Below are 14434 nucleotides of genomic sequence, written 5' to 3'. Positions count from 1 at the left end.
GAATACATTATGTGTCACGATCGTCTGAAGAAGTGGACCAAAGCGCAGCGTGGTGAGTGTACATTTCCCTTTATTTGTGTAAATGTCGCCAACAAAACAAGAAACGACCGTGAAGCTTAGAAAGGCTATAGTGCCACTAACAAAGATAACTTCCCACAATAACAAAAGGGAAAAGGCCTGGCTAAGTATGATTCCCAATCAGAGACAATGATAGACAGCTGTCCCTGATTGAGAACCCTACCCGGCCAAAACATAGAAACACAAAACATAGAAATCAGAACATAGAATGCCCACCCAAAATGCTCTCAAAGGTCAGGGTGTGACATTATGTTTATCTTGAACAAATAGAAATGAAACAGGGTGTTCATCACTATTGATGATTATTGCTTTGAACTGAACAAATTGGAAGGACACATGTTACATACAGTATTTTATGGAAATGATAAATGAACACAATTTAAGGATGGTCTACACACCACATGAGGGACAAAGTTTCATTGTGTGTGTGTTGCAAATGTATTTATTGCACTTGATGCATGTGTACTGTGTCTTCCTGTCCTTCTTGGGTCCACACACATCGCAGCACTTCTTGTTGCTACCGGCTGCAATCTAGAATGATGAAAACACTTAGTTCAGAAATGTTACTAACATCTCAGTCACATATATAGTTACAGCAGGCCAAGGTAGGAGAGTCAGACACAAACACACATGTAACAACATCACTCACTCTTACTTCCGGTATTGGAGTTGTTGATTCTGTGGGTCGGGCGGATGGGGCACCAGCATCCTCCTCCTGAATTCTCCTCACGATGGCTGCAGAATCTTGGGTCCTTGGGATATGAGGCCTCCTCTGGATTTGAGGTCTTACCAATGCCTTGCCCAGCTCCTTGAGAAAGAGCCATCTCATCTGGAGCTTCCCTTTGTTCCAATCTGGGTTCAACGCCATCCAGATGACAAACACATTGTAGGCCAAGATGTCCAAGATGTTGAAGAATATCACAAGATGCCAGCGTAGGGTTCTTCTTTTGCAGCTGTAGCCAGTCACCAGCTTGTCTAAATGTTCCACTCCTTTGGCATTGTAATCCATTATGTTTCTTGATGTTCCTGGGAACATATTCCCCCATCCCTATGCAACATACTCACGAGTACCACATTTTTGCTTTTCTATGGCACGTAGGACACTAGGGACGTGTCGTCCATGAACACAAACTGGTCCGTGTATTCAACAGCTGAGGTGTGAGCTTTGGCTTGTTAATCAGTACTATTCATACCATCATCAGCTTCCTCTTGATGAGCTCCTGTCCCAGCTTGTGCGAAGTAAAAAAGTTATTGCATGTGATGTTGTGGCCAGGGTGTCCTAGTGTCACATCCAGGACCACCCGCATCCCTTGGTTCTTCTCAGGGGCTCCTCCATCTGGCTTCCTTATTTACACTTCACAAACATATGGCAGCCCAGATCTTGATTCCATATTTTGTGGGTTTAGACAATATGTACTGCCTGAAGGGGCAGCGGCCCCTAAATGGCATAAGCTGCTCATCAACAGTAACTTTGGGCCCAGGGTTGTAAAACAGGGGAAAGCGGTCCACCCACTCGGTTATCGAAGAGAATACTCCTGGAAATAGTGTGGAAGTTTTCCAGAGTCATTGTTGCACGGAAAAGTGAAATGCCAGTTTCTGCATCCCACAGGAAATCTGTGGATTCCCATTGGATCTGAAAACATCAGCAAGGAAAATAACCCCAAAGTATGCATGTAAATGAGTTTGGTCCATCTCCTTCCATCTCTCTCCAAAAACAGGTCTTCCCTCCAAATTACTGCAGTCCAGAATGATTTTCTGGATGGTGTCTGGGATAAACCGTGCAAAAAAATACTTTATGTCCTGAACATGAGTAACCACCATCCGCATCGGCCCTGGTTGCATCACATTGGCAGCAATGCAGGTGGCTCATTCCTTCGGCAAGCAGACCATTCCATTTCACCATTTTTTTTACATCCATATTTCTCCTCCAGCAGGCTGCTGATGAGCTGACTGCTGACGAGCCGGTCCTGGGGCTGGCTGCTGACGGGACGGTCCTGGGGCTGGCTGCTGACGGGCCGGTCCTGGGCCTGGTTGCTGACGGGCCGGTCCTGGGGCTGGCTGCTGACGGGCTGGTCCTGGGCCTGGTTGCTGACGGGCCGGTCCTGGGGCTGGCTGCTGACGGGCCGGTCTTGGGGCTGGCTGCTGATGGGCCGGTCCTGTGGCTGGCTGCTGACGGGCTTGTCCTGGGGCTGGCTTCTGACGGGCTGGTCCTAGGGCTTGCTGCTGACGGGCCGGTCCTGGGGCTGGCTGCTGACGGGCTGGTCCAGGGGCTGGCTGCTGACGGGCTGGTCCTGGGGCTGGCTGCTGACGGGTCGGCCCTGGGGCTGGCTGCTGACGGGCCGGTCCTGGGGCTGGCTGCTGACAGGCTGGTCCTGGGCCTGGTTGAGGGTCAATCTCGTCCTTTTCTTCCAACTCACTGTCAAACTCCTAATTGACAGAGACATGATCCTCATATTTGGAAAATTCTTAATCTTCCAAAGTGGAAGACACTCCTTCCACACCAGCTTCCCTCTCTGCAGCATTTATTTCTAAGGCCCTCTGAGCAGAAATTATGTTTGCCATACTCTTTTTATTGTGGTAAGGAGCAACACATGCCAAGCTATTTATTTGTTGGGTTCCTCCCCTAATTTGCACCTGGCTGGGGTAGTATGGGAAAATACTTTCAAAACAATAATGTATCTAAATAATGTATCAAAATAACATTGTGCCAGTTCCTGCAAAATATTGTGTAGTTTCACACACTACAAAGGGTAAAGAGTGCGAGAAAAGCGGGAGACAGGCAGGGAGACAGACATGTTCTTGGTGCTTTGTTGAAACAGCAGGCCCAGGGAGGAGGAAGACTGAGTGAAGACACACAGAAAACATTTTGATTCATTGTTACTTGTTTTCACCTACACACACGCTTTTCCACACTTTTATTACCCTTGGGTCCCGAACACCACGTATGTAAAAAATGTGTGCAATCAATGAAAATGTGTTATTTTACATGTTCTTCACGGGAAATGAGTCTCAGCTTGAAATAATAATTCATTTATTTTTATTTTAGTAAATATTGAAAATGGGTCCCACAGACCCGAACACCACACAAGGGTCAACATAGGTCAGGCTCTGTTGTTACCTCATATCCCAGCGATAATGCCTAACATTACGCCTTGGAAGAAAACACTAAGTCAAATGAATTGTATGATTGTATAATGATTCACTAATGCATGCATGGCTGTCTCTGAAAAATGTTGACGTAAAACAATTAAAATGCAATGATATTGAACTCAAAATATATCTAATGATTGAACTAGGCAGTGGCTGATCTCATCTGTCTGGATCAAGTGTCATTCTGTGACTTTGGTTAATATGCCTTATTTTTTACTGTGGTATAGTTTTGGTATAGAGTATGGTGATGGTATCGAGTATCATAATGCTAAACGTGGTATCGGTATTGAAGTCAAAATGCTGGTATCGTGACAAGTCTCTCACTTTCACCCAACCACCTGCTCAAAATGAACCGAGAAAAAGTAGCGGAGGAAAAATGAGAAAAAGAGAGGAAAAATAGAGAGATGAGGAGAGGTACTAAAAGTGGCAGGCTATTGAGAGAGGGAAAATAGAGAGATGAGGAGAGGTACTAAAAGTGGCAGGCTATTGGGAGTGGGAAAATAGAGAGATGAGGAGAGGTACTAAAAGTGGCAGGCTATTGAGAGAGGAAAAATAGAGAGATGAGGAGAGGTACTAAAACTGGCAGGCTATTGAGAGAGGGAAAATAGAGAGATGAGGAGAGGTACTAAAAGTGGCAAGCTATTGAGAGAGGGAACATAGAGAGATGAGGAGAGGTACTAAAAGTGGCAGGCTATTGAAAGAGGGGAAAGTAGAAAGATGGAGAGAGGAGAGGTACTAAAAGTGACAGGCTATTGAGAGAGGGAAAATAAAGAGATGGAGAGAGGAGAGGTACTAAAAGTGACAGGCTATTGGGAGAGGGAGAGCGAGGGAAATAGAGAGCTGGAGATGTACGAAAACCTTCCCTGTTATTGTAATGGTTATGTTAATATGTTGACTGACTAACAGATAAATGGAGCTAAGCCACTCCACTCATTTCTCTCTCTCTGATGAAAGAACAGAGGGAGAGGCCAAAGGGTTTCACTCTCTCTCTATCTCTCTCTCTCGCCCTCTCTCTGGATGCTAGACGCCTCACACAGTTGGCAGAGCCATAGAGGTAGAGATGGAACGAGGGAGAGGTGGACTGAAAAGAGAAGAGAGGCGAGGGTCATTGAGTGCCAAATGGCTTGGTGGCCTGAGGCGAGTTATACATGCTATCTATGAAGAAAGACTTGTTCACTTCAATCAAGCCAAACAGTTTTATTCGCACGGCGGCCATGACTCCCCCAACATCACACAGTGCTCCCCTCTCAGATCTAACTACCACTGGTGCCTTACATCAACCATGATAAGACATAGACTGAAGCTCTAACAGTACAAGCTAGGGAAGCAGTTGGAGGGCTCTCCTCCTACAAGCAGATTGTACATTTGCTTTGTGTCTGGGTGTGAGGGGGTGGGGTGACAGTGTATATCTGGGTGTGAGGGGGTGGGGTGACAGTGTGTGTGTGTGGCTATGTGTATGTGCAGGTGTGAATCTGTGTGTATATGTCTGTGTGTTTGTGCATGCATGCATGTGTGAATGTGTGTGTGTGTGTGTGCGTAGTAAACTAGACAGTTGAGTCCCAACTGAATATTTCATACCGTTTGTTAATTATGAATCACAGTGTTTTTGCAGCAACCTGCCAATGAGAGAACATCAAAGAGCTGGCAGCCATGTGAAACTCATGACAAGAGAAATAGACACCAGAAACCAGCAGATTGCCATCATGGTTACTGAAGACATGAAACAACCAGAACACCATGGTTAATAACTGTCAGTGGTTTATTAAGAGCTATTTAACCCTTTGTCTGAGAAGTCGAGAGATCCTTAGTATTCAGGGCACCAACATGGATGCCACCGTGTAAGAAACACATATTTTTGTAAGAGAAGTTTGAAAGCTTCATGAGAATGGAGAATCAAAGTCAGATATCTCTTCTGAATACCAAGCTGAAAATATTCATCCAAAACCCACTTTTATTATATAAATAAACTTGTTTATATTTCCTCTTCTATCTATCTATCTATATATATATATATATATATATATATACTGTATATATTTAAAAGAGGAAATAGAAACAAGTGTGTTGTTCTGTCAAACATTCATGTGTGTGAGTGTGTATGCAGGAGTGTGTGTGTATGTGATAGGTGGGTTAGCGTATGCATGTGAATGCTAGTGTGTGTGAGCATGTGTGTGTGTATGCTAGCGTTTTCGTGCAGGTGTGTGTGTATGCTAGCGTGTGTGTGCATGTGTGTGTGTATGCTAGCGTGTGCGTGCAGGTGTGTGTTGTGTATGCTAGCGTGTTTGTACATGAGTGTGTGACTCGTCTGCGCCAGACACTGAGCGTGGGGGTTTGACAAGGACAAAATCAGGTGGGTTTCCTGTCAGAGAGGCAGAGGCAAACATGAAAGAGGGTTGCTTGTCTCGCCACTACTTCAGGACCGGGGAACAAAACAGGCTTGAACTCTGCCAGCTCCCAGAATGAAGCCCACTAGTCTGCCTCCTCACTTTAGCTTCCAATTGGCTAATTCATGCCCCCCCTCTCCCCTGTAGTTTTAATACATAGAGGTTTTAATAGAGAGAGGTTTAAATAGAGGTTTTAATAGAGATTTAAATAGAGATATTTAAATAGAGGTTTTAAGAGCGAGGTTTTAATAGAGGTTTTAATAGAGATTTTAATAGAGGTTTAAATAGAGGTTTTAATAGAGAGAGGTTTAAAGAGAGGTTTTAATATAAATTTAAATAGAGAGATTTAAATAGAGAGAGGTTTTAAGAGGTTTTAATAGAGGTTTTAATAGAGATTTTAATAGAGGTTTAAATAGAGAGGTTTAAATATAGAGGTTTTAATATAGTTTGGTTTAAATAGAGAGGTTTAAATAGAGAGGTTTTAAGAGAGAGGTTTAAAGAGAGAGGTTTTAATAGATTTAAATAGAGGTTTAAATAGAGAGGTTTAAATAGAGGTTTTAATAGAGGTTTTAATAGAGGTTTAAATATAGAGATGTTTTAATATAGAAGTTTAAATAGAAAGGATTAAATAGAGGTTTAAATTTAGAGATGCTTTAAGAGAGAGGTTTAAATAGAGAGGTTTAAATAGAGGTTTTAAGAGAGAGGTTTAAAGAGAGAGGTTTTAATAGATTTAAATAGAGGTTTAAATAGAGAGGTTTAAATAGAGGTTTAAATAGAGGTTTTAATAGAGGTTTAAATATAGAGATGTTTTAATATAGAAGTTTAAATAGAAAGGATTAAATAGAGGTTTAAATTTAGAGATGCTTTAAGAGAGAGGTTTAAATAGAGAGATGTTTTAGAGGTTTAAATAGAGGTTTTAAGAGAGCGGTTTTACGAGAGAGGTTTAAATAGAGAGATTTTAAGAGGTTTAAATAGAGAGAGGTTTAAATAGAGAGAGGTTTAAATAGAGAGAGGTTTTAATAGAGAGTGTAACGATCATCATGCTCTTTTAATTACACTGAACACTAGAACAAAAATTACATAAACAAAACAGTCCTGTCTGGTACAGAGACAGAAAACAACTCCCCACAATTCAAGGGCGAAACCAGGCTGCCTAAGTATGGTTCTCAATCAGAGACAACAATTGACAGCTGCCTCTGATTGGGAACCTCACCAGGCCAAACACATAGAAACACATAGACATACAAAGAATAGAACAAAACATAGAATGCCCACCCCAACTCACACCCTGGCCACCCTAAAATAGAGACATTAAAAAAGGAACTAAGGTCAGGACGTGACAGAGCGAGGTTTTAATAAAGAGAGATTTTTATTTTATTTTATTTCACCTTTATTAAACCAGGTAGGCAAGTTGAGAACAAGTTCTCATTTACAATTGCGACCTGGCCAAGATAAAGCAAAGCAGTTCGACACATACAACGACACAGAGTTACACATGGAGTAAAACAAGCATACAGTCAATAATACAGTATAAACAAGTCTATATACGATGTGAGCAAATGAGGTGAGATAAGGGAGGTAAAGGCAAAAAAAGGCCATGGTGGCAAAGCAAATACAATATAGCAATTAAAACACTGGAATGGTAGATTTGCAGTGGAAGAATGTGCAAAGTAGAAATACAAATAATGGGGTGCAAAGAAGCAAAATAAATTAATTAATTAAATACAGTAGGGAAAGAGGTAGTTGTTTGGGCTAAATTATAGGTGGGCTATGTACAGGTGCAGTAATCTGTGAGCTGCTCTGACAGTTGGTGCTTAAAGCTAGTGAGGGAGATAAGTGTTTCCAGTTTCAGAGATTTTTGTAGTTCGTTCCAGTCATTGGCAGCAGAGAACTGGAAGGAGAGGCGGCCAAATAAATAATTGGTTTTGGGGGTGACCAGCGAGCTGAGATAAAGGGGGAATTTACCTAGCAGGGTCTTGTAGATGACATGGAGCCAGTGGGTTTTTATTTATTTATTTATTTTACCTTTATTTAACCAGGTAGGCAAGTTGAGAACAAGTTCTCATTTACAATTACGACCTGGCCAAGATAAAGCAAAGCAGTTCGACAGATACAACGACACAGAGTTACACATGGAGTAAAACAAACATACAGTCAACAATCCAGTATAAACAAGTCTATATACAATGTGAGCAAATTAGGTGAGAAGGGAGGTAAAGGCAAAAAAGGCCATGGTGGCAAGGTAAATACAATATAGCAAGTAAAACACTGGAATGGTAGTTTTGCAATGGAAGAATGTGCAAAGTAGAAAAAAAAATAATGGGGTGCAAAGGAGCAAAATAAATAAATAAATTAAATACAGTTGGGAAAGAGGTAGTTGTTTGGGCTAAATTATAGGTGGGCTATGTACAGGTGCAGTAAACTGTGAGCTGCTCTGACAGTTGGTGCTTAAAGCTAGTGAGGGAGATAAGTGTTTCCAGTTTCAGAGATTTTTGTAGTTCGTTCCAGTCATTGGCAGCAGAGAACTGGAAAGAGAGGCGGCCAAAGAAATAATTGGTTTTGGGGGTGACTAGAGAGATATACCTGCTGGAGCGTGTGCTACAGGTGGGAGATGCAATGGTGACCAGCGAGCTGAGATAAGGGGGGACTTTACCTAGCAGGGTCTTGTAGATGACATGGAGCCAGTGGGTTTGGTGACGAGTATGAAGCGAGGGCCAGCCAACGAGAGCGTACAGGTCGCAATGGTGGGTAGTATATGGGGCTTTGGTGACAAAACGGATTGCACTGTGCTAGACTGCATCCAATTTGTTGAGTAGGGTATTGGAGACTATTTTGTAAATGACATCGCCAAAGTCGAGGATTGGTAGGATGGTCAGTTTTACAAGGGTATGTTTGGCAGCATGAGTGAAGGATGGCTTGTTGCGAAATAGGAAGCCAATTCTAGATTTAACTTCGGATTGGAGATGTTTGATATGGGTCTGGAAGGAGAGTTTACAGTCTAACCAGACACCTAAGTATTTGTAGCTGTCCACGTATTCTAAGTCAGAGCCGTCCAGAGTAGTGATGCTGGACAGGCGGGCAGGAGCAGGTAAATAAAGAAAGATGTTTTAATGAAGAGAGAGATTGTAACGATTCTTGTTGGTGGAAGGAGAGGAGGACCAAAATGCAGCGTGGTAAGTGTTCGTCATATTTTAATCGAAAAACTGAACATTACACAAAATAACAACGAAGAGAAAACGAAACAGTTGGCGAACCGACACTAAACAGAAAATTTGAACACCCACAACCAAAAAGGGGAAAACAGGCTACCTAAGTATGATTCTCAATCAGAGACAACGAACGACACCTGCCTCTGATTGAGAACCATACTAGGCCAAACACATAGAAATATAACAACATAGAAAAAATAATATAGACTACCCACCCCAACTCATGCCCTGACCAACCTAACACAAAGACATAAAAAAGGAGCTAAGGTCAGAACGTGACAGAAATGTTTTAATAAAGAGAGGTTTTAATACATAGATGTTTTAATGAAGCTAGATTTTATTAAAGAGAGGTTTTAAAAAGGATATGTTTTAACCGAGGTTTTAATACAGAGTCGTATTAATACAGAGAGAGATGTTTTAATACAGACAGAGGTTTTAATACAGAGAGAGAGGTGGAGCACTGACTTTTTTTCCTTATAAGAGGACATGTAACCTTACCTGAAACCTAGAAAGTAAACTGTCACTCCTGGAGCTGAAGCTAGTTCTTCGATCAGGTGCTATTGGACACCACATTGAGTTTGGCATGTGGAGCGGGCCCAGGGCTACATACCAGTCAGTGACGACGTCTGTTTCCCAAATGATACCCTGTTTATTCCCTATTTGGTGCACTACTTTTGGCCAGAACCCATCCCCGTTCAACCTCTCCTGTACACTTCTCCTGACGTAGTGACATTGATAGAGCATAGTCACCACTTGACATTATAATGTAAATGTCCCATTCACAACTGAACATGCACAACCACAGTGTGTGTGTGTGTGTGTGTGTGTGGGGTGTGTGTGTGTGTGTGGGCATGTGTAAAAGCCCTCCTCTCTGAAAGGTCGACCCAATAGAGATCTGGCCTCAGTCTTGCTGGACATTTTCTCTCTGTCTTGACTGAGGGAGTGAGGGATGAGAGTGTCGGCCAGCCCAGCGTCCATTCCCTCCCTCGCTCTCTCCCCTCTCCCTCCCCCTCTCTCTCTTTGATCAATAGCAGGCCAGAGGTAGAGAGATGGAGCTTGGGTCAATCTGAAGAGGCTGAATACTGCAGGGAGCCTCCCTCCATGCGAAAGAGAGAAAGAAAGAAAGAGAGAGAGAGAATGAGAGAGAGCAAAACAACATGGACCGATGAGGTCGAAACACAGGATCAAAACATCATATGATGACTGAGTGAGGCGCGAAGGGATGGAGGGAGACATCATGCCAGAGTGTGAGATGAAGAAAACACAGGAATATAATTACATGAAAGTTAGGGGATGGGGTAGTGGTAGAAACACTGATATCAGTAAATGTACTAACATGGCATGCCAGGCCTCCCTCTCTCTTTCTCTCACTGTCTCTCTCTCTCCTGGCAGTTAAAATAATACAGCCACAGGAAGGTAGAGCATCCCAACCTTATTTGGTGCACTACTTTTGACCTGGACACATATGGCTCTCGTCAAATGTAGTGCACTATATATGGAATAGGGTGCCATTTGGGACGTACCCAGGAAGCAGAGCATACAAACACTGTACTGAGAAGATTATAGTGGATATTTGTATTTCTATTTATTAAGGATCCCCATTAGTTCCTGCCAAGGCAGCAGCTACTCTCCCTGGGGTTTATTAAGGATCCCCTTTAGTTCCTGCCAGGGCAGCAGCTACTCTTACTGTGGTTTATTAAGGATCCCCATTAGTTCCTGCCAGGGCAGCAACTACTCTTCCTGGGGTTTATTAAGGCTCCCCATTAGTTCCTGCCAGGGCAGCAGCTACTCTCCCTGGGGTTTATTAAGGATCCCCATTAGTTCCTGCCAGGGCAGCAACTACTCTTCCTGGGGTTTATTAAGGCTCCCCATTTGTTCCTGCCAGGGCAGCAGCTACTCTCCCTGGGGTTTATTAAGGATCCCCATTAGTTCCTGCCAGGGCAGCAGCTACACTTCCTCGGGTCCAGCAACATTAATAAGGCAGTTACTGTAAATACATTAACAAATTACATGAAATTACATTTCATAACACTTTACCCAATACATTTAATGTTAGTGTGCTCCCTCAGGCCACTACTCCACTGTCACAAATTTAGAATACAACATCCATGTGTGCGTGCTTTATCATGTGTATGTGTGTCTGTGTCTGTATGTGTGTCTCTTCACAGTCCACAATGTTCCATAAGGTGTATTTTTATCTGTTTTTTAAAATATGATTCTACTGCTTGCATCAGTTACCTGTGCACCTCCCATAGTGTGTTATTGTCTTGGGGACTGTGAAGAGACCTCTTGGGGACTGTGAAGAGACATGTAGCATGTCTTGTGGGGTATGTATGGGTGTCAGAGCTGTGTGCTAGTAGTTTAAACAGATCACTCATTCAGGATGTCAACACTTCTTACAAAAACAAGTAGTGATGAAATCAGCCTCTCCTCCACTCTGAGCCATGAGAGATTGATGTGGATTTTATTATTGTTAGCTCTCCGTGTACATTTAAGGGCCAGCCGTGCTGCCCTGTTCTGAGCCTAAGTCCCTCTTTGTGGCACTTGAACTCACTACTGAACAGTAGTCCAGGTGCAGCGAACTAGAACCTGTGGGACCTGCCTTGTTGACAGTGTTGTTAAGAAGGCAGAGCAGCACAGACTTTTCCCATCTTATCTACTGTTGTATCAACATGTTTTGTCCATGACGGTTTCAAATCCAGGGTTAATCCAAGCAGTTTAGTCACCTCAACATCAATTTGGATCAAGATGGTGTAGCAGTCAGACGTCTTTGTCTTGTCTCGTCCCATGTGTAGATATCTTTTTCTTCGCGTTCTTTGAAATATTTTTCCTAAACCTCAACTTCAAAATACTCTCCTGCAACCCGCCTCACCCAATGTGGTGTGGATCTGTTTTTTTTCCCCTAAAGTATTTCTATTTACCTCCGAACTGGAATAACTCAACTGAAGCTAGCTAGCTAACTAGCTACCAGCTATTAGTCAGCTAACTACTGCTAGCGGTCATCAGCTAACCTTTAGCTCAGAAAGCCCTCGCCAGCTCGTATAACGCGTTTCAAACCAGAGCATACCGGACCTATTTCTCTCTCCATATCCCCGAATTCCTGCCACAAACTCTGAACCTTTTCATCTGGATCATCACAGCTAGCTAACCGCAACCCGGGTTGACTACTCCTGGCTAACGTTTCCGACGGCCAGTTCGTATAGCATTTAGCCGTACCCTTATCCTACTTCTCCTCTATTCCTCTTGTGATGTAGAGGTTAATCCAGGTCCTGCAGTGCCTAGCTCCACTCCCATTCCCCAGGTGCTCTCATTTGTTGACATCTGTAACTGTAAAAGCCTTGGTTTCATGCATGTTAACATTAGAAGCCTACTCCCTTAGTTTGTTTTACTCACTGCTTTAGCACACTCTGCCAACCCGGATGTCTTAGTTGTGTCTGAATCCTGGCTTAGGAAAACCACCTAAAACCTTGAAATCTCCATCCATAACTATAACATTTTCCGCCAAGATAGAACTGCCAAAGGGGGCGGAGTTGCAATCAACTGCAAAGATAGCATGCAGAGTTCTGTATTACTAACCAAGTCTGTACCCAAACAATTCGAGCTTCTACTTCTAAAAATTCACCTTTCCAGAAACAAGTCTCTCACTGTTGCCGCTTGCTATAGACTAGAGGCCGACCGATTAATCGGAATGACCGATTAATTGGGGCCGATTTCAAGTTTTCAAAACAATCAGTATTTTTGGGCGCCAATTTATTTATTTTTCTTATTTTTTTTACACCTTTTATTTAATTTTTATTTAACTAGGCAAGTCAATTAAGAACACATTCTTATTTTCAATGACAGCCTAGGGACGGTGAGTTAACTGCCTCATTCAGCGACAGAATGGCGGATTTTCACCTTGTCAGCTCAGGGGATCCATTCTTGCAACCTTACAGTTAACTAATCCAACGCTATAACGACCTGCCTCTCTCTCGTTGCACTCCACAAGTAGACTGTCTGTTACGCGAATGCAGTAATCCAAGGTAAGTTGCTAGCTAGCATTAAACTTATCTTATAAAAACAATCAATCAATCATAATCACTAGTTAACTACACATGGTTGATGATATTACTAGATATTATCTAACGTATCCTGCGTTGCATATAATCTGATTGAGCATACAAGTATCTAAGTATCTAACTGAGCGGTGGTAGGCAGAAGCAGGCGCGTAAACATTCATTCAAACAGCACTTTCTTTGCATTTTGCCAGCAGCACTTTGTTGTGCTTCAAGCATTGCGCTGTTTATGACTTCAAGCTTATCAACTCCCGAGATGAGGCTGGTGTAACCGAAGTGAAATGGCTAGCTAGTTAACGTATGCTAATAGCGTTTCAATCTTCTCTCGCTCTGAGCCTCGTGGTGGTTGTTTCCCTTACTCTGCATGGGTAACGCTGCTTCGAGGGTGGCTGTTGTCGTTGTGTTCTTTGTTTGAGCCCAGGGAGGAGCGAGGAGAGGACCGGAAGCTATACTGTTACACTGGCAATACTAAAGTGCCTATAAGAACATCCAATAGTCAAAGGTGTATGGAATACAAATGGTATAGAGAGAAATAGTCTTATAAATACTTTATTAACTACAACCTAAAACCTCTTACCTTGGAATATTGAAGTCTCATGTTAAAAGGAACCACCAACTTTCTCATGTTCTGAGCAAGGAACTTAAACGTTAGCGTTTTTACATGGCACATATTGCACTTTCACTTTCTTCTCCAACACTTTGTTTTTGCATTATTTCAGCCAAATTGAACATGTTTCATTATTTATTTGAGGCTAAATTGATTTTATTGATGTATTATATTAAGTTAAAATAACTGTTCATTCAGTATTGTTGTAATTGTCATTAAAACAAATTGGCCGATGTATTGGTATCGTCGTTGAAAAATCATAATCGGTTGACCTCTACTCTAGACCTCCCTCTGCCCCCAGATGTGCCCTCGATACTATATGTGAATTGATTGCCCCCCATCTATCTTCTGAGCTCGTGCTACTAGGTGACCTAAACTGGGACATGCTTAACACCCCGGCCATCCTACAATCCAAGCTTGATGCCCTCAATCTCACACAAATTATCAATGAACCTACCAGGTACAGCTCCAAATCCGTAAACACGGACACCTTCAAAGATGTCATCCTAACTAACTCGCCCTCCAAATAGACCTCTGCTGTTTTCAATCAAGATCTCAGCGATCACTGCCTCATTGCCTGCTTCCGTAATGGGTCTGCGACCAAACGACCACCCCTCATCACTGTCAAACGCTCCCTAAAACACTTCAGCGAGCAGGCCTTTCTAATTGACCTGGCCGGGGTATCCTGGAATGACAATGACCTCATCCCGTCAGAAGATGACGCCTGGCTATTCTTTAAAAGTGCCTTCCTCAACATCTTAAATAAGCATGCCCCATTCAAAAAACGTAGAACTAGGAATAGATATAGTCCTTGGATCACTCCAGACCTGTCTGCCCTTGACCAGCACAAAAACATCCTGTGGCGTTCTGCATTATCATCGAATAGCCCTCGTGATATGCAACTTTTCATATACACAGGCAGTTAGGAAAGCTAAGGCTAGCTTTTTCAAA

At 42.7% G+C, this 14434-nt stretch overlaps 1 protein-coding gene and 1 pseudogene across 1 annotated transcript in view; both read right to left on the bottom strand.

The window, feature by feature from the left end:
* LOC110503029 (protein sidekick-2) overlaps window positions 1–14434 on the bottom strand; it is a 581578-nt gene that overhangs the window by 229125 nt on the left and 338019 nt on the right. The window lies entirely within an intron of this gene.
* On the bottom strand, window positions 1800–2697 carry LOC149972605 (uncharacterized; annotated as a pseudogene).

Source organism: Oncorhynchus mykiss, chromosome 23 (genome assembly GCF_057628025.1).
Source record: "Oncorhynchus mykiss isolate SJ-2025 chromosome 23, ASM5762802v1, whole genome shotgun sequence".
Lineage (NCBI taxonomy): Eukaryota > Metazoa > Chordata > Actinopteri > Salmoniformes > Salmonidae > Oncorhynchus > Oncorhynchus mykiss.
Note: the sequence above shows the minus strand (reverse complement) of the source record. Positions and strands in the feature narration are given on the sequence as shown.